Source organism: Meleagris gallopavo, chromosome 4 (assembly GCF_905368555.1).
Source record: "Meleagris gallopavo chromosome 4, MGAL_WU_HG_1.1, whole genome shotgun sequence".
NCBI classification, from domain to species: Eukaryota; Metazoa; Chordata; class Aves; order Galliformes; family Phasianidae; genus Meleagris; species Meleagris gallopavo.
Genome location: NC_139407.1, coordinates 44,481,105 through 44,506,456, shown reverse-complemented (window position 1 = coordinate 44,506,456; position 25,352 = coordinate 44,481,105). Strand labels below are relative to the sequence as shown.

At 36.8% G+C, this 25,352-nt stretch overlaps 1 protein-coding gene and 1 long non-coding RNA gene across 5 annotated transcripts in view; one reads left to right on the top strand and one right to left on the bottom strand.

Annotated features, from left to right (window-relative positions):
• TRMT9B (tRNA methyltransferase 9B (putative)) overlaps positions 1-25,352 on the top strand; it is a 102,150-nt gene that overhangs the window by 26,969 nt on the left and 49,829 nt on the right. The gene's annotated exons all lie outside the window — the stretch shown is intronic.
• Positions 3,294-6,434, bottom strand: LOC146544488 (uncharacterized). Its single transcript, XR_014883147.1, has 2 exons — positions 6,249-6,434; positions 3,294-3,489 (listed from the first exon to the last, which is right to left on the bottom strand). It is a non-coding gene; the product is annotated as an uncharacterized LOC146544488 (long non-coding RNA).

Here is a 25,352-nt window from a genome sequence, read left to right as displayed (position 1 = left end):
TCACTGATACTATTTTGAGAGTGTTGTTAGGGAGTTTGTATTAGACAGTAGTTAGATGATATGCAAAGTCTGTAGTGTGAGGAATCAGCAAAAGTTGTGTGTTATATTGCATTTTTGTTGTTGTTAATATGTTTGAAACAGGCATACCATGTAGACATTGCTTAATTTTGTTTTTTAGGAAGCCTAGCTATCTTCATTCAATGCAGTCCTACTGTTGTCACTATTATCATGCCTGCACACCTCTAATTTAATGCACCTCTTAAGAAAATCTATCATATTTGTTTCATGTGGTTAATTGCTGCTTTTGTTCTAGTAACAGAAGAAAGAATTGTTTCATGATGACAGGACGAGAGGTTGCTTTAATTCTTTCTCCAGTGTCCATAAACCTAAGAGTGATTTTGGAAATCTCATTCCAGTTTAAGAGTCATCTCTGTTGATTCTCATCTTGTAATAGCGCTTAATGTTTTGATTACTCAGTATCTTGGTAAAGCACCCACAGCATGTATGAATGTATTAGGATATAACGTACTTTTCTAACTGTTGAACATCCAGATTTCTGATTTCAGTTTTGATGGGTAGTTTAATTATCTGCTTTGGCTTAGTAGCATTGGTACTTCTGTTCTTCTGTGGAAAGATTTTTGTCTCGCAGTTTTATAATCAGTTGTGTTTTGGCATCCAATTTGTATTTTTCCAAGAGACGTGGTTTGTACTGATAACACATCATGAGTGAAGGAAAACTCAAAGTACATTTTGATCTTCTGTGGGATGCTTATACAAGCAGACTGTTTTTTTTTTTTTCTTTTTTTCTTGAAGGCATTTTTGGTACGACATGTCACTTACTGGACAAAACCTTTAGCTGTCACTACGTGTAATACTACGGGTATTAGCTTGTTTTTTTTTCTTTCTTTTTTTTTTTTTCATTAAATGTTACTGCCTCCTTCCCTCCTTTCCCCTCCTTTTTGGGGGAGGTGCTTTTTCTAGACATTCTGGAATATTTTTCTCTTGTATCTGAGCATCCTCAGAGGATGGTGTTTCTTTATAGTGACTCCAGAGAATCATGCTACCATCTATCTCTAGTGTACTAGATCACTTGGGGAATTTTTGTAATAATTGCTTATTCCTTAGTCCAATGTGCTGTCTTGTTTATGTTAGTACTTCTTTTCATCACACTGTGATCTCTTAATCACAGTTAAGGATTTGACTGTACTCTGAAACTATTTGCTAATTTAACTTTGTTGTGCTGTGTGAGTGAAATTTTGTGTTCTCAAAAATCATACCGTGGTGTGATGCTAACTTTTTATTGAAAAGTTATGTAAGCAGCTGTAAGGCTTCTGGAATGGATTATGCCCTCTCATGCACATCCCATTAGATACACCAGAGTATTCCTTTGTCTTTTATTGTTGATCTAAACCAGATGTAATCACTAGGGTTTGCTTACCCAGCATGATCATCACTAAATGGAAGTTAGCTAACATGGCCATTTTGGTTGTTACTGCCTTTGGCAAAAGTGATGTTAATCTTGAAGAAACCAGGCTGATACCTACTGCTGAGTCTGGTCTTGACAACATACCCGTGCTCACTGCTTTTTGCAGCCTTGATTTGCTTGTTTGTCTTTATTTTCTCCTGTTCCTTTTTGATAGAATCTTTGTTCTTATTTGTAATATCAAATGAGATTAGAGGCTCAAGTCACTATTAATACTGCCTAGTGTTCACTCTGAGCAGTTCACTATTCACAATTAAGGTTTTTAATTCTTCCTTTGGAAACCTAATTCATAAATGACTTGGGTTTAACCCACATGTAACAAAATGAAAAGAAAAAGTAAGCTTAACTACCACTGCTTCTCCCATCTGGAAGTTTTCGTTTCCCTCAAAGCATGGCTACCCAATTCATTCAGTGGCAGTGGAACTCCTCGTAAAGCCAATATGTAGATGGGAGAAAATGTTATCAATGAAAAAGATACACACTGAAGTTAGAAGTCAGCTTCCTCTTCTTTCTTTGAATCTGACTGTCTGCCTTAATTTCTGCTATTGTTCTGGGGGTTTTCTGGTAGTGTTTATCTATTTTTTTTATTTTTATTTTTTCCTGTCAAAAGAAAGCCCTGCCTTTGACACAGATAGAGTCAAGATTTTATTGCATGTTTCAGAAAATCATGCCCAGCAAGGGCATGTTGCCTTACTATTTGATTATTTCCTTAAAAACCTTTCTGTTTAGGTGAAAAAAACAGATACATAATTTGTCCAGCCGATTAGCTTTGCCATCAAGATCATGCTCTAGGGATAAACAGGGCTTAGGAAAGGCCACAGGGGAGTGTTTGCACAGGAGCTACATTTTAATGTGTAGATGATGTGTCACGGAAGGATTCATTTTGGGCAGGAGCTAATTGAGAGCTTGATATACCAGCTAATTTTTGATGTTAAGCTCTAATCTAAACTGAATCTCTCAATGTTTTGAGGTTCACTAATTTCTGGAATACTATTTATTGCTTTTTAGAATATTTGAATGAATACATTAATAAAGATTTAATAGAGGAAATAATAGCCCTTTTTTTAAACTTCATGCACAGTGTAGTTGAACTACAATGTAAGCTTTTATTACCTTGACAACTTCATAATTATGCTTGCTTTGGCATTTAAATCTTACATCTGTCAGTTATACCTTGCATATTAACTGCTAACAAGGATCTGGCAGAGTGAAATCCAGAGCATATCTGAATTAAATTTGGCATTGCTGCAACAGGAAGGAACCAGTTAATGTCCTTGCATAATGCTTGTGTAATAGATTAGATTCTCTGCCTGACTATTCTAGTTGTCTCTGCTGGTATATAAAAAGCTTGCCACCTTGCTAGTACTCAATTAGCTCATTCACCATTAGTGAACTAGTTTTCCAGCTTACAGTAGGAAAGCACTTCCAATCTTCTAATTGGTTTATGCATATAATCTTTTCCACACACTAACAGTGCAAAAGTTGACTGACTAACAGAATCAGAATTAAACTGGTTGGGGGGAAAGGTGCATGGAAAAAACATGAATAAATAGTAAATTCAAGCTATCTGGAAAACATGTATGGTAAAAGTACCCTGTATTACTCCTTTGGTTCTTTTCAGTTATTTAAGAAAACAGGTAAACTTCATTAGAATTCCTTATCATTTATAATGAAGTAATGGATAACTTTTTTTTTTTTTTGAGGTGTACAATTGCTTTCAAGCTATCAAACCAACTGTGTCACATGTATGACATCAATACTTTACCTTACACTCTTTGCAATGTTTTTAAAGGATTCAAATAGGCATTAGTTATTACTTGCTATCTGTTTTTATTTGGAAGTTATATAATTTATAAAACTTATAACTTCTGTTAAGGAGGAAATACCAATCTATCTTCAGAAAGCACACTTACTGATATCACAACGATGCTCAATTCAGGATCAGTGAGAAAATATTTTGTGTATCCTCTTTTATGTCGTTGATGATAACCTTTTAGGATTTTTTTCTGGAAGAAAAACATAAACAGCACAGTTCTCTTTATGGACCTACTACACAGGAATTCTAGAAAGAGACTTTCTTCAGGCCTTTAGTGGTCATTGTCAAGGCAGAGCCAAGACTGCTGGGTCTGTTTTTATTGCCATGGGTTCTCTCAGCGCAGAAGCTGTGAATGTTAGTGGCAGAAGCATTTGTCTGACGAGGAATATCCTGAGACAGGATGTATACCTTCCAAGCCTCAGCTGTTTCTCCAGCCTTTCTTACTAGCCTTTATGACAACAAAAAATTCAGCAATGCCTCTTCTGATATCAACCAGAACTATGTTGATTCTCAATTTTGAATTCCATTTTAGAGCCACTTGCCTGACTTCCTGCCCATTAAGAGTTCATGAATAAAAGTGGGCAACTTATGTAACTCTGTGACTTCTTGGTTTGCATACTCTCCCAATTAATGAGGCTGTCAGAGAACATCATTGGCTGGCTGCTCTATAGCAGGAGGTAAGCCAGAAGCTGAACATGATAGCAATGTCAAACAGGCCAGTAATGATGAAGTAAGGTTGTGTGTTAGGGTCTTAACATGGCTGCTGGCCAGGTGCAGGCATAATTACAATGTCATGGGATCCATAGCTCATCTGGGAGACAGACAAATGATAGTGGTTCATCTTAAAAGCAGCTTTGGGAAGGGAAGGCAGCCCTGGTGGCAGTCTCCCCACAGCTGTGTCTGGAGGGGGCCCTTGACCACACTACCTGAATTGGTCCCTAACTGAGGCAACCTCTGAGAAAGGAGTATGTCCTCAGAACCCTTTCAGAGAGATGTAAATGTGCATGTAGTAGAACACTTCCAATGATTAATATTCTTTTTTTGTGCAGAACCCCATCCCAGTTCAGCGGTTTTCAGCATGAATTCCATGTTCAGTTCATGTTTGCAAAACACTGAGGTAGATTTCTGTATGTGATGGGGTATGCCCATCACCATCAGCAGGAAGATTAGGAGAACAATGAGCTCCTGAGTGACTAGCAGTTCAGTTCCGCTGATAAATGTGAAAGAAGGTATCTGATAGATCATTTTCCTCAAACTGTTAGTCCAAAGCTGACAGCAGAATCAGAAGCTTTATGTATTAGCAACCAAAAAGCTTTCTAGCAATAAGCCACCATTATGCAGTCATTCATATCAGATACTAGGAAAGATTAAATGTTCTCCTGCAGTGCAAAAGTGAGTCATGAATTCTTTTTTTAAGGTTACACCTTGCTCCATCTGATACTACTGTACAAAATATTGCCAGTATGATAGATCTTGAAATGCATATGTCTTTCATAATACTTGTCATCAGGAAGAGGTCAGATGGGATTTTATGCGTCTGTATTCTGCCAAGCGTGAAGATCTCTTCAAACTGACTGGAAAATTTTTGGTCTGCCAAATCTTTTTGGAAGATTCCAAATCCTCTTGTACTGTCATAGTTATTATTGATTTATCATAGTTCAGCAGACTTTCTTCTTTCAAGAATGCATACTTTTGTTTCTAACCTGAAAATTTGTTAAAATTGTACATTAAGGTATATATAAATATTAATTGAAATTAATGCTAGAAAAATAAGTTTGCAAATTCATGATGCAGAAAATTCTGTGATTCTTTCATATTGTACAGAATGACAATTTTTCTGGTTTTTTATTCTGCATTATCATGCTGTTGTCATTTTCAGACATTTGCTTGGATGGAAGTCAAAATAGAAACACATGGATATCTGTCATTTAATGTCTGTACCCTGAAGAAAGGGATTGGCACCCATGATGTTTTTCAGTCTCTTGAAAAGGACTGACTTAGAGAGTGTCTTTTATGAACAGAAATAGTAACTGTGGGCATAAAAGTAGCTACTGTTTGTAACAGGCAGAGACTTGCTTGAGATTCCTTATGGAATCCTAATGAAAAATTTCAAGCAAAATTCAACATATTAGAAATACAAACCAAAAGAAAACTAAGGCTTATTGGATCTTACGAGAAGGTGGATTTTCTCTGAAAAAGTACATACTTAACCAGTTAAGAAGTTTTATTTGAATGAAGGTTTCTATAACAAGCTGCCATCAAACCTAAATTACATCTTTGCTTGATACTCAGTCCTTTAAATTGCTTCATGAGAGTTTACCAATTAATTATTTGCCTCTCCTCTTGTGCTTCCTCCATCTCCTCTTCTCCCTCTTCTATCATATGTAAATAAGGGAAAATGTGGCTCAAAACCACTGTACGTGAATGTGAAATAATCTGTCAACCAGTCTCAAGTTCCTTTATGACTAGCCATTATTAGATTTGTTGAGAGTGAGAAAAGAAATATTTTGATTAAACTGACTTTGGATGTCAAAGACTTATTTTGCATAGATTGTCACATTTCTCAGACCTCTGTGGAAGAATAGTAAAAAATGGTCACCAATGCTTCTGGCTTGCTCAGTGGTTACTTTTGGACCAGTCTGTTTCATTGCACATAAACTTTCATTTCTTTGTGTATCTAAAACTTTTAACTTCCATCCAAATCCTCTTAACCTCATGTATATTTAAGAGGAACTCATTACAGTCTGTAAAGAATTTTTGACTCTTTTCCTCTTCCTCTTTCAGTTTTAATGTTTGGGTAGCTAACTGTATTCTTAACAAGATGTTTGTAGATCTGCAAGACCCAGTGCAGACTTAGTGTACTGCAGTTAGAGCATCAAGTCAAATGGATTACTTTCCCAATGTAAATAGTTAAATCAGTTTTCAGTTTAACACATATTTATGACTTACCTTCAGTAACAGTAAATCTGTAGAAGTGTCAGCAGATCACATTTCTATGATAAAACAAATGAAGAAGATGGAAACTTTTTTTTTTTTTTTTTTCCTCCAAGGTGTAATAGGCAAATGAGTTTATTTTCCCCACTCCTGGTACCCTCTGCAGAAATGAGAACCATTAGCAACATATGATATCTGGAATATTTGGCACTTTCATTACTGTTCGTGATGTTGAAGGCTTTTTTATTATGCTGAACTTGTCAATAGGATTTCTAGCTGTGAGTTTGGGGTATGTTCAGATAAGTAACTACCTAATTAATAAGTAACTAATTAAACTATTTTTATATAATTACTTAATTTTTAGTGTGTCACAATGAGCTTGAGTTGCATATGTAAGAAAATAGCTTTAATCATACTTGAAAATAAATTAGTTTTAGATTTAGTGCTTCAGATATTTATAGAAGGGCCAGGGCAAGTTTACGGTGCAAAGGAAGTATTCCTCTTAAGATAGTTTAGCTTGATAGTGATTAAAGGATTACAAATGCTTAGAAATGTGTACAAACGACATATTCTGTGTCTGTTTCAAACTTTATTCTAAATTAAAAGTGTGTGTGTGTATATATATGCATTTAAGTGTTTCTTGGAATTTGAGCAATGAAATACTTCATTTTGTGCTTTTTATTTGCTTATACTGAAACAATTTACACTGTGTATTTAACCAATACCATTAAGTTAGAAATGATGGCTACTGAATCTGCTGACCCTACTAGAAATTTGTATGTTGCTCCAAACTTCTCAGGCACAACATAGTAGATCTCTCTTGGGAAGTAATATTGACTTGTCTATTTTGTTTGCAAGGTAAATAGCAACAGGTTCACTTCAACACAATGAAAATACCTTTTGCTGAGGTATGTCTTTTCTCCTTCTCCCCTCAACTCAGGAGATGTTGCCCTGTAACTGAAAACATGACTTTAGTAATGGTACTCACAGTATTTTGTACTGATTCCAGATTGTTACAAGGTTAGTTTTCTTAGTCAAGGAAAAAAAAAAAAAAAAAAAAAAAAAAGGTAAGCTTTTGGTTAATCTATGTGCACAGATGTGCATCTTATGCATTTCCCATTTCCTGCTGGAACTTCAGAAAGAGGATATAATGAAAGAGAAGGAGAGACCCTTATGACGAATTTAATGTGCCTTGACTGGGGCAATTATTCCAGAAGCAGGAGTCCCACTCGCTGCCATAAAGAGAGCTCTTCGTGTTTCCAGTTTCTGTGCCGGTGCTGCCATCCGCTGGCGTTCGGAGGTCAGTGGCGATTGTCGTCCCCTCTGCTACCGCGGCGGCTTGCGGCAGGTGTCTCTGCTCCGAGAGCTCGGGCAAGCCACCTCTAGACTGTGCTTTACTACCTTTTTTGACAGTGTTATGTATTTGAGCTTATAATATTTCATTTGCAAAATCCTTATTATTCAAATATGTTCATTTCAGTTAAATGGTATTTTATATTTACACATCTGTGTGAAAAGTCTATTAGTTGCTGTATATCTAGTATCAAGAAATCCACCCTGGAGCATAGCACAATACCAGGCAGACGTGAGGTTTCTCCAGCTGCAAGGAATATTGTTCTGCCTTCCTCACCAAGCTGCCTTAATCTCTCTAAACTTCAGAGCAAACACGAATATGAATGCACGTAATGGAGGTAACGTTTCCAAACTGAAGTGAAAGTACTGGAAAATCAGGGTACATTGGTACAGATCATCCTGCCAGTGTGTCCCACTGTTTGGAGGCTGAACGAGATCTGGCTGGGCACTGGCTTCATTGCAGCAAAGGGACACTTAGAAACATTTAGCCTTTAACTGTGCCCAAAGATTTTGGTTAGGGTGCAAATATTTAATACTATGATGCGCTTCTTTTTTAATTTCAGCATGTATGGAAGTTTTGTAACTTTTTACAGTTTATCTACCACATATCACTTTATTTTTTAAAAGTTTATCTAGGCTAAGATACAAGCTATACTGAAGAATGAAGTACTAGATCTCATAATAATTAATAGCTAGGATTTAATTAGAAATCTTCTACTTTACTGCATTCAGTGTTTCAGCTGTTGTGTCTTTATCAAATTTCAGAGTCATACCCTCTATCTGAGACACGGGCTTATGTTACAAGTCTGCAGAACTCGTTATATGAATTGTTACAGGAAGAGGCAGTCATGAAGACATACAGTAGATTTTTTTTCTGGAAACTAAGAAGGAATATTTCTATACAAGTAAAGAATAAGAAATCTAATTCTCTGCAGAATGACTCTATTTTCTCTGAAGCTTTGATCTAATAAGGAATAAAATGACAATGGGATACAATTCAGTGTAGCTATCTGTGTGAGTGAGTCCTTTTTTCTTGAAGGAGCTTGCTGCAGGAATGAGGTTACTGTCCTTTATCTTCATTTCTGGACGCTAACTAAAGTAGAGGTGAAGGCTAGTGGATAAATTATTGATTTTTTTCATTTGATGGAAATTACATTTTCAGTTTCTACTGAAATGAGCTCTTTGGCCTCATTTCAGTGTATCGTAGCAAGAGTTCTGAATTTTCCCAGAGTAAGGAGAGTATGTGATGGGTGGGTTCTGACTTGCTGCTCTCTGAAAGAAATTCTTCAGGTTCTGGGTTTTGTAATGTGTTACATCTCAGTAGAAAAGACTGGAACTTCTATAATTGCACAAAGTGCTGCTGATAGAACAGAGACTTCTCATGTAGATTTATGGTGTATACTGCTGTGGCTGGCGCAGAGATGTGATGGAGATGGGGACAGGAGGGCTTGGCAGTTCCCAGGCCAACTGCAGATGTACCATCAGGAGAGGGCAGCCGAGGAGCCACATGCATATCAGAGGATATTCTGGGGTGCTGGGTCACACCATACCCCTAACACAAGCTGTGGTTGGAAGAGAGACAGATTCAGTATGTCTTGAACAGATGTAGGCTTGTTGTTATATAAAAAAAGAAGAAGCCACTTACAGGGAAAAGAGAGGAAAAAAAAAAAATATGAAAAAGTAAAAAGTTAACAGCTGCAAGCTCTTCATAGTTTGCTGATGGGAAAATTGCAGTTTGGTGTTTCTTCCACGGTGTGGTGCCAGGAAAGCCACTGACTGTAGCGATGTGGGATCCCTCTGATGACACAGGCTGAAAGGGCAGAGACCCATCTCGAGTGGCACAGCTGGTGGTGCTCATTGCTCTGCTGCATCGACTTACCCTTTTCCGAGGTCTGAAAACATAGCAGTGAATAGGCTACAAAAGAAAATGATTTTTTTTTTTTCGACTATTCTTTTTGCTTGAGCATTGCCGTCTTCTGCAAAAGATTATTCAGTTATGTTACATGTCCCTGGGAAAAGGCTGGTTGGTGGTCACAGTGCTAATGTGTTGGGTTTTTTTTCTCTCTCTCTCTTCTTTCTTTTCTCTTCTTTTTTTGTATAAACAGTAAATCAATAAGTCTCAACTAGGAAGAGTTTAAAAGTTTAAAAGTTGCAGGATATTGGCTTAAATGTTTCTGGCAGCTTTACCACTTTATGATCTTGTTTTTCTTTTTTCTCTCTTTTTTTTTTTTTCTTTTTCCCCCTTTCAGCAACAGTGACATTTTCTGGCTGCTGCCATTTTGTTTGCTCTCCATCAGCCGGAGACTGTGGCTTTACACATGGCACTAACTGTTGCTGATCTAGATACAAGTCCTGATGCCCTCTCAGCCTGGCATTACCACCTCTTTGCTGACAGTGACCACCCTAATTGTTTATTCTGCTATGATAGCAATTTACTTGATGGCTCTGTATGCTAAAAATTTATAATTAAGATGATCTATTTAATGATAGGTTTTACTGTACATTCTTTGTGCCACTCTTCTGCTTTCAAATTTGGGATAATTCATAGAATCATGACATATCTGAAATTGGAAGGGATGCACAAGGATTATCCAAGTCCAACTTCTGGCTTTGTGCAGGACCACCCAAAATTCAAACTGAGAAATCTGAGAAAATTCTGACAGTGGTGTCCAAATGATACTTGGCAGATCTGTTTTGGAGAGTGGCAAAACAAACAGCCATACTGAGCAGAACTGAGAAAATCGTAACTTCAGCAGCAGGCTGAAGGGCTGATTACATAATAATTTACAATAGGATACCCTATATTGTATATTTCTTATGCATTTACTACATATGACTTCTTTTTTTTTTCCATACCACTATTCTGTTCTAGCAAAGGCTAACTTTTGGCAAAGGAACATTACAGCTCTTCACAGGAATTTGTTCACTGTTGGAGTGTCAGAGTTGACATTTGTTCGGTGCCAGAAGTTACCATCCATGCAGGAAATTTTGTGGTGTTCCCAGCTCTGCAGCCTCGTGGGCTGGATATTTGAATAATTTCTGACTGCAGAAAACAGAGGCTCCCTAAGCACATCATAGAGCTGATGCACTGGTATTGTCTTTGACGAACAAAGACATAGGCTACTATTTACAGCTTTGTAATGTTTGATATCTTTTCATCTCATGCACACAACAAATAGAATTTGAATATGGACAGCTGATATTTCACAACAAGGTAGAAAGTTTTGACTAGGAAAAAATGCACCAAGAACAGTTATGTAAGATAGCATAATGTTCTTTACCTGCTCTGCCCCTTGCTTATCTCTAACGTTCTTTACCCAACCTCATAAATTTTCTCAGAAAGAGTAGTAGAAATACTAGTACACATAATAATTTTTAACTTGTTTGTAGACCTTCCTACCTCCTTTCCAGACTAAGGAATAACCAGAATGTTAGCCTCAGTTTGTGTAGAATTCATAGGACATTACCTGAGCACTCTGAACAAACTCTAGAAACTTTTGTACATTTCCAGGATTTTTTTCCTTTTTTTTTCCTTTTTTTTCCTTTTTTTTTTTTTTTTTTTTTCCTTTTTTTTTTCCTTTTTTTTTTTTTCTTTTTTTTTTTTTTTTTTTTTTTTTTTTTTTTTTTTCTTTTTTTTTTTTTTTCTTTTTTTTCTTTTTTTTTCTTTTTTTTTCCTTTTTTTTCCTTTTTTTTTTTTCCTTTTTTTCCTTTTTTTTCCTTTTTTTCCTTTTTTTCCTTTTTTTTCCTTTTTTTTCCTTTTTTTCCTTTTTTTCCTTTTTTTTCCTTTTTTTCCTTTTTTTTTTTTCCTTTTTTCCTTTGAGAACATGCTTGTTGTAGGCTCAGAATATCAGATCTGGGAATCCAAAAGAATTTTACTGAGAGAACAAGGATTCATTTGGAGATCAGCATGGTTACTAGATTCTCTAAAACAGAAGTGCCTTTCTGATAAAACTTGAGTTGATATATGAGTTGTATCTCATTGATTAAGTTTCAACCAGTAGACATTTCAATTTTATTGGTAGCATTACAGTGTAGTCTAACTGCAGATATACTGCATTTGTAACTTACAAGATAGTTTTGTTTTAAATAATTTACCAGAATCTGAGACACAAATATGACAAGGTTATCTATTTTTCCAAGCATTTTTTAAATTATTTCTGTCGTGCTTTCTGATTGATTTACACCTGTTGTTTAACTATAAGAACATGTATGTCTTTCAAGTTAGCTAAATACAGCATGAAAATACTGACTCATCTTCATCCTATTGCTGACAAATGCATTATTGCCCAAAATAGCTTGCGCTCATAACGGCGGTTGATCATTAGTATGAAATTCAGAAGAACACATCTATCAGAATATCTGATAACAAATGTTGACAATTTTTATTGCTTTGTAACATTTTTCTTTTGAATGTTTGATTTGCACAGTCTGTTCCAGAGCTCAGTAACAATGCTGGAGCTGGAACAGGTTAGCTGCTGATCTGATTGCCACTACAATATTCTAAAGTTGATTGAGCACTAAAGCAATTTCATACTTTTCAGGCTTCTTTGACTGTCACAGAGAACAATTTTTTTTCTTCGTGCTTTGCCAGTCTTCCACTTTTTCATACTAGACTCAAAATGGACTAAATGTCATATGGGCTTTTGTCTTGTTTGTTTGCTTTTTGTTGGTGTTTTTTCTTTTTTTTTAAAAAAAATATATTTTTAAGGTAAATTTTTTTTGTCAATTAGCTTTTCAGCCTTGTAGGTCAAATACTGCATCAGATGTATGCTTTCAGCTGTTTTAATATCAGAGAGGAAAAATTGCTGTTGATTAGGAAGTATGAATTCTGTAAATGCTTTCACAGTTTAATAATCTGAAAGTATTTCCAGTTGGTCTTTTGGTTCTTGAGTTGCTTTGGAATCCTGCCAGTATTTCAAAGCTTCAATGGTTCTGAGCAATTCAATGTTGCGGGTCAGTTTTAACATTTAAAAATTACTGTGAGTGGCTTGTTCATCTTTGTGTGCATATTCAAGTGATATACTATGTCCTGAATGTTTTCCTTCAGCATCATAAAAACTAGAAACCTCTACAATAGCTTTTTAACATTGATTAAAATTCCCCTGCTATGGCTACTACCATGAAAGTTTTGTCTGCTAGATTAGAACTACTGCCAAATCATTCTTGGGCCGTTCTGTCTTTCTGCAGATATATTTCCGTTTAAGGATGATGCTTCAACAGTAATTGCCTTAATTTATTTACCCACTACTTGTGCTATCCCCAAGCTAATTTGGCATTAGATAGCTCTTCATCTTGAACAATATTTGGAAGAAAGTACAGGTTGGATCAGGGCATGGTGGATTAAAACCAATCAAGTAAACTGATCAAACACATCCAGTGGGAAACAGCATGTAATAAAGCAAACAAATGTGTTTGCTGCAGATTATATTGTTTTCCCACTAAAATTAAAAAAAAATCTTGTCACAGGAAAAATATTGATGCTGTTGGTACATTATCATTTTGTTTCAATTAAAAACAATTTCTCACAGTGACAGGAGCAATCGTTCTTTTAGGTAAACGCTTTTCCTGATCATATAATCATAGAATTGCTTGGGTTGGAAGGGACTCCCGAATCCTTCTCTGCAGGGCTGCAGGGATTTCTTCTCCCAGTCTATATAAACACCTGGGATTGTCCCGACCCAAGCGCAGCACACTGCAATTGGCCTTGTTGAACCTCATTAGCTTCTCATGGGCCCACTTCTCTAACTTTTCCAGGTCCCTTTGGATGGCTTCCCTTCCCTCCAGTGTATTGACTGCACTGCTCAGCAGATTGTTTGGCACTGTTTTATTTTGCAGAATATACTGAAAATTGCAATCAACAAAGCTATACATTGTAGATAGTACAAAGCTACTTTTTTATGAAATGTTTAAGATCATCCCTTACAGGTAAAGTTCATTTAGGCATAGATCGTGATTCATAAAACACACTATGCTCTGTGGAAAATAAGGGTCCTCTATGTATTGGATACTGTGCTAAAAGCAGGCAAATAAGAAGTTGATGCATCAAATGTTATCAGTTTTTACCTTATTTTGAAGCAAAATTCAGGCTGTGCATGTCATCTCTGCCAAGAAAAATGCAATCATATTTGATAAGAATAATCTCCCCATTTATTGACAGTACAGGGGAAAACAAATCTGCTTTCTTCTACATAAGAAGAAAAACTCATTTTTGATGCTAACAATTTCAGTCAGTACACTGAAAAAATGTCATTTGTTATGATAATCCAGTAAGAGCACAGTTTTAGAGGAATTGGCAGCTGGGGACAGCAGAAACAAGGTGGGAATGGAATTGCAATTGGTGTGCTTTTATGAATGCATTTTGATGTTACCTATCCTTAAAATTCTAGAGCAGTGTTCTTTCCTACCTTCCTCTCACTGAAGTAATATCTGGAAGGGACTCCTTAATTTAATGAATTTTATCATAACATACCTGTGTGCTTTTATCAAAGACCCATTCCTCTCTGCTAGGATTACCATTACCTTTCACAGAAAAGGGCCTGTTTTCCAGTAGGGACTACAGTCTTCCAGTAGCTACTGTCCAGACTCATTGATCTGCCGAAAGAGGGCATCTCCCATTTCCAGCTGTACCTTGCAAAATTAAGTGTATTCATACTAGAGGAGGAAAAAAATAGATTTTAAATAGGTAACATGAAAACATCTCTGGAAGAAAATAAAAAAAGTGAATATGGCGTTAATGATAGTATGGTAGTTTTCATTGACAGGACAGTTCATATCACGTAGAAAAATATTAATTCTGAATCTGACTGTCTACAAGTGGTGTACTTCTGGGCTTTTTGTGCTTTTTCTAATAAAAGTGTGTGCCATCATGTAAGACTTATGTCATAGCTGCTAGAGTGACATGTTCGTAAGATGATGCCTGTGTTATGTACTGTATGCATGGAACACAATATGTAAGGACAGTAGAAATGCATTTAAGGTCTACTGAGGATGAGTCTATTGGAATAGTGTTAGAGGACTGTATGGAAGAAACATCCCTGGTGTACTCTTGTTCATAGTATGTTTAGTTTGGAGTCCTGGCAAAAAAAAACAATTACCTCTGGACTGCACCCAAGCATTGTGTTAGAGCAACTAGTTAATTTGCTTTAAATTAGACCCTAAGCAGAACTTGGATGCATGCAGTATGAGTAATCAAAGGATGAGCTGAGTCCCTACTCCGTGTACTCCTCCAATTTTCCATTATGCATACATTTTTAACTGTGAGAAATATTCCTAGTATCTTCTTTATATGTGGGTGCAAGGGCTGATTAATAACAAATACCTGACAGAATAACACATATTTTCATGAAGACTAGGATATTTAAAAAAAACAAAACAAAACAATCACATATATGTACATATACGCATAGGGAATATTTGGAAAGATCAAAAGCTTGTTTTCTTCATAATGCTGTTGGGCGCTGAAATTGAAGAGAGATATTTTGTGTCAAAATATCACACTGGCTCATTGCAGCATATGTGGAAAAAAAAATGTGATTTACAGCAGAGTTGCTGGCCTGCAAACTGTCTAATCTGAAGGAGTTATCCTTCCAATCTGATGGATAAATTTGTCTCAGACCTGTACAACTTTGATCATTTCAGTTATGCTGGCCACTTATTTCTGCAAGTTACTGCTGAGACTATCAATTTCCAGTAAATTATGAACTTGATTTTAGGAGTCCCAAAACTCATAGCAAGCCACAGTTCTTAAAATGTTGCAGTCTTAATTTAGAAAATAAACAATGTAGCAGCAACTCTTATGTGGAAATAATATAAAAATAGAATAATCAACTCTTTAGTACATCAAGTTGCCATATTATATCATGATATAATATAACTTTTGGTGACCCTGCCCATGGCAGGGAGTTTGAAACTAGATTATCTTGGATTCCGTGATAAATCATATTCTATGATTCTATGATAAATCGTATTAGGCTATGATAACTTCCAGCAACTTGTATGTATTTGTAGTAGAATGTGATTAAAAAAATAAACAAAAAGAACTAAATGTAAGCATAAAATAATCAGTTTTTACATAACACTTTAATTTTATTTAATAAGAAGTATTGAGAATACTCAGATTTTCTGTGAATTAGAATGTGGTCAGATTTATATGCCTTCATTTCCTGTGAAGTGGAAATGTGAAGTGCTGATCAGCTCTATTTTTAGGAGAACTTTGTAACCAATTAGATCTCAGTCAAATTAGTAGATCTTGTTTAAAAACAAAACAAAAAAACAGAAAAGTAAGCTGTGACTGTATTTCTGAAATGAGTTTCTGTATGTGTTTGTACATATTTGTAGTCAATTTTCTCTTAATCATCTTTATGCATATGCAAATTTGTTTTTCTTGATCACTTCCTCCCCCCTTTTTTTCTCATAGATAGTAAGTATAAAAAACTTTTTCTTACTTACTTACCATGATTTGTACAGGAGTAACCATGCTAAAGTCAGAATCCTAAGCTATTGAGTTGAAATTACTTTGAATTTCTATGTAATGTACATGTGACTATCTGAAAATTATTCTGCTAAAACCTTCTTTTCTGAATGATTACCTGATTAGCCTGCAAATGATTTACAAGGTTTGACCTTTCTGCTTCAGCTTAGATAATTATATTGAAAAAGATGTGACTGTGCAGTTTCCTTCTTATTATAGACAATGTCAGAATGAGTTAGGAGATTCCTGCTTATCTACTTTCAAATTCTTATTAGAGGGAATGTAAACCTCATAAAACTTCCAGCTAGTATTTCAAATTATAATTAAACTTTGTCTCTAATATAAAATGATAACAGCACCTTAGTCCTATAAAGTAAAGACATGTCTGAGTGTTTTTACATTAATTCAATAAACATGCACCTATGAACTAATGCAAAAACACCCATAGGCTCGCCTCTGCTCATCTTGCTATTGCTATTACACTGAAAGAGTAATATGAGCTCCAAAAGGAGCACTGCATGAAATACAGCCAATGGAAATGGAACTTGGCTATACTTGCAGTATTCTATATAGATTTAAAAAAATGCCAGTGTGCTGAGGATTTATTAACTATCATTTGTTGCCAACAGAGAAGTCATGATTTTTCATCTCCCTCAAGCCAAATAGGACAACCCTTTGTCTTCATCTGACAAACCACGGTATTCTGGTATAATCTACGGTAGTGTGTTTTACTCAACGTAATTTCTGCTCGTGTTTTTTTTTTTTTTTTTCCTCCGGATCTGTGCTGTACATTTGTACTTTAAAACCTCTCAGACATAAATAACATGTCAGTTGATTAACAACTTGGAAGTATATCAAGAACATCCGTTTTTCATACACGGGGTAAACTCTTGCCAGGAAAATTTAATAAAGTAATTTGAATCTGCTGAAGCAAAAGAATGTTGATAATGTTGGATACAATCAGCATTTCTAGCCAAAGTATAATACTGGCAGCTTGTTCTTTTTTTCTAGATAAAACAGAAGATTTGGACTTAAGTATTTAAATGTTTTATATGTGCCTACATTTATGGAAAAAGAAAAAAGAGGAAAAACACTGAAAAAAATCTCTCATGAGCAGCCCATTAACTTTCTCATTTTTTTGTTTCTCTGCTTATTAGTTTTAAGACATCACATGATGATTAAAAAGAAATTGATCCCTACGGTATCTTGCAATGCATCTTAGAAGTTTTTGTTTGCGTTCTGTCATTCTCTATTTTCCTTTGCAATAACAGAACTACATTACAGAAATTTCCCGTCATATAGAATTCTCTGGCAAATATTTTATCACCAGATAATACTAACTCATAAAATCAAAAGCTTTTTCTGAAAGAGGATTGTATTACTGCATTGTTTTCTAGACTTGTTAAATTTTCTGTTCCTTTACAATATTACTGCTATGAAAAGTGACTTTATATTATAATGAAATATGATCAAGCCTTAGATGTTTATTTTAAGATTAAAACCACTTTCAGGATTAGCTTGAGGTTTCCAATTGGTCTGACAGATTTAGCTATGTACCTTGCTGGTCACAAAACTGTCAGTGAAATTATTGTCATAGTCATATTTCTGTTTTAGCCATTCTTGCACCTCTGCAGTAACGATTTGGTTGAGGAATGGTGTATGTAAATGTTTTCAATGAAGCTTTGTTGTAATGGTCCAGTAGAATCACTGCAGTTAAGATGTTTGACAGCCATGAACAATGAAGAAGAATAAGCTTAGACCTGCTAAATTTTCACAACTGATGTGAGAGTCAGTGGCCAGCAGGGACAGGGAGGTGATTGTCCCCCTCTACTCTGCTCCTGTGAGGACCCATCTGGAGTACTATGTCCAGATCGGGGCCCCCAGTACAAGTAAGACAGAGAGTTGTTGGAGAGGGTCCAGAGGAGGGCCACAAAGATGAACACAGGGCTGGAGCACCTCCCCTACGAAGACAGGCTGAGGGAGCTGGGCTTGTTCAGCTTGGAGAAAAAAAGGCTGCAGGGTGACCTAAATGCAGCCTTCCAGTACCTAAAGAGAGCCTACAAGTAGGAGGGGAGTCAACTCTTTGAAAGGGTAAATAACAGCAGAACAAGGGGAAGTAAATAAGTAAGAACGCTAGTGAGGCCACATCTGGAATACTGTGTCTAGTTCTGGGCTCACCAGTATAGGAGAGACATGGAACTACTGTAGAGAGTACAACAAAAGACTATGACATGACATATAATGAAGGGGTTGATGCGTCTCTGATCCAAGCAAAGGCTGAGAGAGCTGGAAATGTATAGCACTTGAACAGATTGCCCAGAGATGGTGTGCATTCTTACCTGATGAGGTATTTGAAATGGAACTGGACTCAATTCTGAGTAAGTTGCTCTAGCTGACCCTACTTTGGCAGGGATGTTGGACTAGGCGATCTCTTGAGGTCCCTTTCAGCTACAAAAATTTTGTTATTCTGCGACAATACTGCTACTGGAAATGGGTAACATAGCACTGTATAGTCACGTGAAGTGTGAATGCATTATTAGGTATTTTAAATATGGATATTGCCTGCTTCACTGTTCTAGAACTTTAACACATTTCCAGACTCATATCTTTTGCCCAGAACTCTCCTCTGAGAGACAAATTGTAACCAACATAATGTGCAAAGTCTTCCAGCACAGTGTTTAAAACCTTACCAGCCTCAGGAACCCTGGTCTCATCAATGATTTTTCAGAGTTACTCTTTATTTCTTAGAATGTCAGTGTAGTAGTGTGTAAAAGAACTTCTCATTTACTCCTACTTTCCTCTCTAAGAGCTGGAAAAGCCCAGAAGAGAAAAAAATAGTCCAGTCTGATAATACTCCTTTTTGGGTCTCTGCAAATTTTTCACAGGCCGGATTATTTCCTAATGACAATTCCATAAGGTTTGACCAGTGGAAAAACTCTTCTTATAGAGGCAGTAATAGTTTATATGAGATCAAACAGTCCTGGTACAATGTTATGCTTAGATACCTTATACTGCATCTCATCTAGCTAGGTGTGTCTGCTCTGTTGTGCTATGCAAAAACATCCAGGAATTAATACAGAAAGAGAACACCTGTGAAATTGTTTCCAAATTATGATACATTAAGAGTAATAAAAGTGAATGCTGAGTTTGATTTTTTGCTTGCATAGTCCTTTTACTTCACAGGCTAGGTAGGGACAAGAAAATGACCCAACTACCTGTATTTGATAAAACTTATTTTGTAGTTATGTCAGTAGAATCCAACTGAAACAAAAGAGATACAGATACTCTATCAGCTAATCTCTACCTTCCAATGGTCTTAAAATCCAGTTAAGATGAAATTACTTGCCCTAACTTGTGGGTCCAGATTTTGCCACTGAATGAAACTCTTCTTTCTGTATCTATTTTCTTCATTTATTTTCCAGTATGGGGTAATTAAAGCTAGGTGGTTTGTAGATGAAGTTTTCAGGCACCTTTGGGAAAGGTGATGTTATAGAGACTTGACTGCAGTCTGGCAGTGAGTTTTTGCAGTGACTCAGCATAAGAGTTCAGTATGATTACCATATTTTGAAAATATTAATTACTGAAACATTACAACAACCACTGATGATAAAAACCCAGATATCACATTCTAGGAATTAATGTCTTCACAACTCCAAGTTAACGCAGCATATCAGAAACAGTGCTATATGAATATTTCATTAAAGAAAATAGAATGAGAAATACAAACTTTTTTTTCTCTTGGGCAACATCATATTTCAGTTTTGATTTAAATATTTTTGTTCAGATGTATGTCATATGAAACTAAACTAGTCACCATCTCTATGTTCGTTACACCTCCAGTTAAGCCAACCTAGCTGTTTCATTTGCAGAAACTGCTACCTTCATAATTTATGAGAGAAGGCTGTTTCCCACAGCGTAGCCAGTGAGAGGAAGTTTTACACTGTGAAATGCTTGTGTGGTGATGTCAAAACAAGAAATAACCTCGTAACTACTGGCATAGATTAAATTTAAATATAACTCAGCATGACTGAAAAATCTTCAGTGTCCTAGATTTGCACTTTAGGTTTCAATTTATACTAGGCGTGAGTAAGAGTTGTTAGCTGCATGAATAATACATCATTTTCTTCAACTCAGATCATTCCCTTCACATGTTTATTCATTTATGCTGCTTAAATGAACAGAAATGCTTATATCAGTATTCACTGGTATTCTGACAAGCTACAGGATAGATCAGTTTCTGCAGGCTTAAAAAATAAAAACCCAGAACTACTTACTCAGATACAATCTTTTAAAATGATGTTCTATATTTTGTTGTCATCTGCATTTGATTGCAGAAACCACCTTTCGTACTTCTGTATTGTTATTTTGAATAAAATTCTTGCATACATTTCTATACATATAAATATACACTTGTATACTTCTATATGGGTGTATCTGTATTTAAAAATATATTTATTGTACCAAAAATACTTTTTCTGGTGATTTTACAGTAGAATCCAAATACATTCAGAGTTTGAGACCCAAGGGTACATTTTTCTCTTAGGTACACAATAAATCCACACTTTTTCAGAGCTCATTGAGGCCATATGTAAGCAAGTTATTGGGTCAAATGGAGGGGGATGAAGACCTGAATTTCTCAAGCTCAAATGTTAAATGAGCTGCACAGCTCAGTTTGTGTCAATTTACAAAAATGAATTTGTGCCAAAAAGTAGTTTTATATGCAAGTAGCAAGAGGCTAGTTTTACTACTTCACCGGACATCTGTTTTATCATTCTGCAGTTTGTATCACAAGTCTTGTTATATTTATGTCAGTCACTCAAACTTGTGTAGGATACGTAAGTTATTACTATCTACAAGCATATAGTGACTGTATTTCTTCTAAGAGCACTGTTTCAGAAGTAACATCTTTTATCATGTTGGCCTACAGTATCAAAGGTAGATGGTGGGATGGCAGTAGAGGTTGAAACTTCCCACTGCTATTGCATTACATTTTGTTCCCAGATGGCAGCAGAGGGGCAGACAAAATGGTGTCTGACATGGAAGTGTGTATGAAGCCAAGTTTTGTCACTGAATTTCTCCATGCAGAAGAAAGATGCACCCATTGACATTTATTGACACTTCCTGAGTGTTAGTGGAGACCGTACAGTGAAAGTGAGTGCAGTGAGGTGATTGGAGTGCACTTCAGTAATGGAAACAGCAACAGTGGGTTACCTCTGCAGCATGCAGGCCCTTGTTGATTGCTGGCAAAAATTCATAACTAATAATGGTGACAGTCATGAAAAATACTGTTTTGTAGCTGAGAATTTACTCTATCTAAAAGTGCTGTTGTGCTCTTCATATCTGTTGTAATTCCCATGGAAAGAAATATGCGGTATTACTTTTGGGGTGACCTATGTGTATAATAAGGCTTAGTACTGTGTGTTAAAGTAGCACATTTCTATTATGCTGAAAGCATACGTTCAACCAAAAAATGACCTTTTTAAAGATACTAATGACAAATATGCCACACAGCCATCAACTTCTGTATAGATTTTTTTTCTCTTTCTCAGAGTCATTAATATAGTTTCCTCATCCTGTATCTTATGTCATTTGTTACACATTAGGTACTTAGAAATAAAGTTGCACACAATCACACAAGAAAATCTATGAGAGGAAGGGGACTGAATTCTTACTACTTGAATCCAAATTGTTGCCTGGATGCTACAGTACTACTCATTAATTTTATCAACACTTCTATCTTTGAAAACAATCTCTAAATTATAACTTACTAGGTAATGGAGTTATCCAAGTGAAAAAGTTAAGAAGAATCTACTTCTATTTAAATTTCATCCTCAATTCCTGCTTTCATTAATCTTCTGTATCCCACAGATTCCTCTCTGTACAAGAATGCAGTGCTTATTTATCTTTTAAAGAGCGACATGATAAGAAATCATCCATTCCATATTTATGAAACAGTAACCCAATGTGAAATAGTAAGGCATTGAAAACACCAGTGTTTGGGAACTATTAGTGGCTGTCAGTTTAAGAAGTCTTTCTCAGAAATAGATTTTCTATCAGTACAAAATACAGATTTTTCATCAACACAGTACAAATAGAAGTACTGGGAATTTTCACAGAAAAAGAAAATATAATTAATATGCAAAATGAAATAGTACAAAAGTCTTTAAAGCTTGTGCACAATTCAGTGAAATGACCTTAAGTAATAGTAGATTCCGGAGCTAGAATCCCACAAATTTTCCCATTTGTTGTGGCTTAGCTCTATTGTCAACCTTGGCTTTAGGAACATATTTTTGGTGCTTTTCCTAACGGTTTTACTTCAAGTGGAGTAAAAAGGGGACGGTTAGTGATAGTATCCTGCATGATCTGGATCCCTGTACTTTGGAAATAACTCTTCTGAAGTCAATACCTGGCCACATCTGGATTACAGCAGAGCATCTGAGTGACAGTAGCTTTTTGTTAGTTTGCCAGTGTTGGATTCAAAACAAACATTCTTGGAGAAGTGTGCTTCACTAACCTGCCTACGTAAACTGCTCTATTTTCTAGTCTCATTAGCATTCTCAGATGTCAGAAGCATTGCATTTCTCCTTCCTCCACACACGTGCTGCACATGCTGCATAGAGTGTGTGGTGAAAAACAGCTGTCTGAGATAACTGGTTGTATAGCAATTGGAAATGAACTGTGTTAAAACAAGGATGTTGGACAAGAGATCCATGAAAACAAAGGAAGGCTGATCTTCATGAAATAGTATCTGTATGAAAATACAACAAAAATGGTTCTCATGACTGCTCTGATATAAACTTACTGGAATGGAATTTCTTCTAAATGAGATATGCAGCATATGCCCATCTTCTGTAGCCTTATCATTCCTTTTAAGGCTGAATTCCTCAGCTTTTCAAATGCATTATTCACAAGCTCATCTTTAGGTTTTCTATGAGAGCACCCACCTTCAAGTATCTCTAGTCCTTAATGTGTCTTCCAGGGCTATGTGTGCTCATGATCTGTATTCCTAAATGCTTTCACTTAGAATGTCCTTAGAATGTCTTCTAGCACTTGCCTCAGCCGTCCACACATTGCACCAATGCCTGTATTCTTTCACACAATTATGCTTCTTTGTCAGTGGGGAAGAACAGGAGAGTGCTGCAGTAATGCCCGGAATGGAAAGAGACAATGACTGTGTCCTATATATATGATTTTTAACAGCTTATGTAGACTGTAATATTAAAGTGCTTTAACTTGAGCATGGCAATAGCAGATGCCATCATGTCTTGCAATATTTAACTGTGTAATGAATTCTTAAGAAAAAATAAGATAACTGTAAGAAAGCAATGATAATGATATTGAGTAAGTATAACAGTTTATGAAATGAGTGTGATGATGGCAGTAGATATAACTATAACAAACATTATCAGCATTAGTAACTGAACCATTAACAATGTAGTGTTATGGTTATGGCAGCAAATCCTGCCCCAGTCTGCGAAGGTCCTCAGTACTCCTCTCTTGGCCCTAGAAACCCACACTTCTGTCATGAGGTTCCCAGCCTAGCCTGCTATGCTGAGAAGGCCTAGATGTCTGTTCATTTCTGCAAGAGTAGATTCTTAGGTGCTGGGATCTTCAACTTTGATCTTTTTTCATCCCACCTTGGTAGTCTTTAAGTTGTCTTTTTGTCTCCTCAAGATGCTGTGACCTATCATATACTATAGTTTGCATCCTCAGAAAGCTTATTCATTATTTCTGTTAACTCAATTCACAGACAACTGGTCACTGTGTTGTTTGGTCGGCATCTTCATCTTCACAGAATCACAGAATTGTAGGGGTTGGAAGGGACCTCTAGAGATCATCGAGACCAACCCCCCTGCCAAAGAAGGTTCCCCACACCAGGTCGCACAGGTAGGCGTCCAGGCGAGACTTGAATATCTCCAGAGAAGGAGACTCCACAACCTCCCTGGGCAGCCTGTTCCAGTGCTCCGTCACCCTCACCATGAAGAAGTTCTTACGCACATTCGTGCGAAACTTCCTATGCTGCAGCTTATGTCCGTTTCCCCTCGTCCTGTCTCCACGTACCACTGAAAAGAGACTGGCCTCACCACTATGGCCGCCACACCTCAGATATTTATAAACCTGGATCAGGTCCCCTCTCAGTCGTCTTTTCTCACGGCTGAACAGACCCAGTTCACTTAGCCTTTCTTCATAGGGGAGATGCTCCAGGCACTTCACCATCTTTGTGGCCCTCTGCTGGACTCTTTCCAAGAGATCCCTGTCTTTTTTGTACTGGGGAGCCCAGAACTGGACACAGTACTCCAGATGAGGCCTTCCCAGGGCAGAGTAGAGGGGGAAGATCACCTCCCTCGACGTGCTGTACACGCTCTTCTTAATGCACCCCAGAATGCCATTGGCCTTTTTGGCCACGAGGGCACACTGCTGGCTCATGGCCAACCTGTTGTCCACCAGGACGCCCAGATCCCTCTCTGCAGAGCTCCTCTCCAGCAGCTCATCCCCCAGCCTGTATTGGTGCATGCAATTATTCCTCCCTAGGTGTAAGACCCTACACTTGCTTTTGTTGAACCTCATCCGGTTTCTTACTGCCCAGCTCTCCAGCCTGTCCAGGTCTCGCTGAATGGCAGCACAGGAATTATATTAATTGATTTATTTTAGTTCATCAATTTCTCTTTGGTTTTGTAGTAACACTAAGGTCTCATAGTTGTGACCAGCCATTTGATTAGTCCTTGTATTGTTTGTGTAGGGCCGGCAAAGTTATGCTAAGGCCCGTCTTGACATATCAGCTAACTATACTTTGCTATGTGATGGGCTGGACATGGCCTGCAGCCAGGCATCCACATAGACCCTCACTCACTGTGCTCCCCCACCTTTAGCACGATAAAGTGAGAAAGCAGAGCAGGAAGAGGAAAAGTTGTGGGTCAAAATAAAGACAGGGAAATCACTTACCAAGTACTGTCAAACAGATGCAGCTTGGGATATTTTACTTAATGTACTGCCAATTTAAACATTCACCAATGATTTATTTTTCCATGTGTCTAACCAGTATTTTCCTTTCTGTTACTTGTTGCTACTGCCTTCTGTTATTTCACTGTGCATCTCTGAGAAAAGACTGTCTCTCCCATTGTCTAGTTGAGGACAGCAATGAGACCTCCCTTAGCCTTCTTGAAGCTGAGCTAACATTGCTCTCTGTCTTTCCCTGTCTGTCAGGTATTCTAGCACCCTAACTACTTTTGCTAGACCCATTGCTGGGGTTCCAATGTCTTTTCTCCATCAGGAATATCCTTTTGGGTGCATTACTA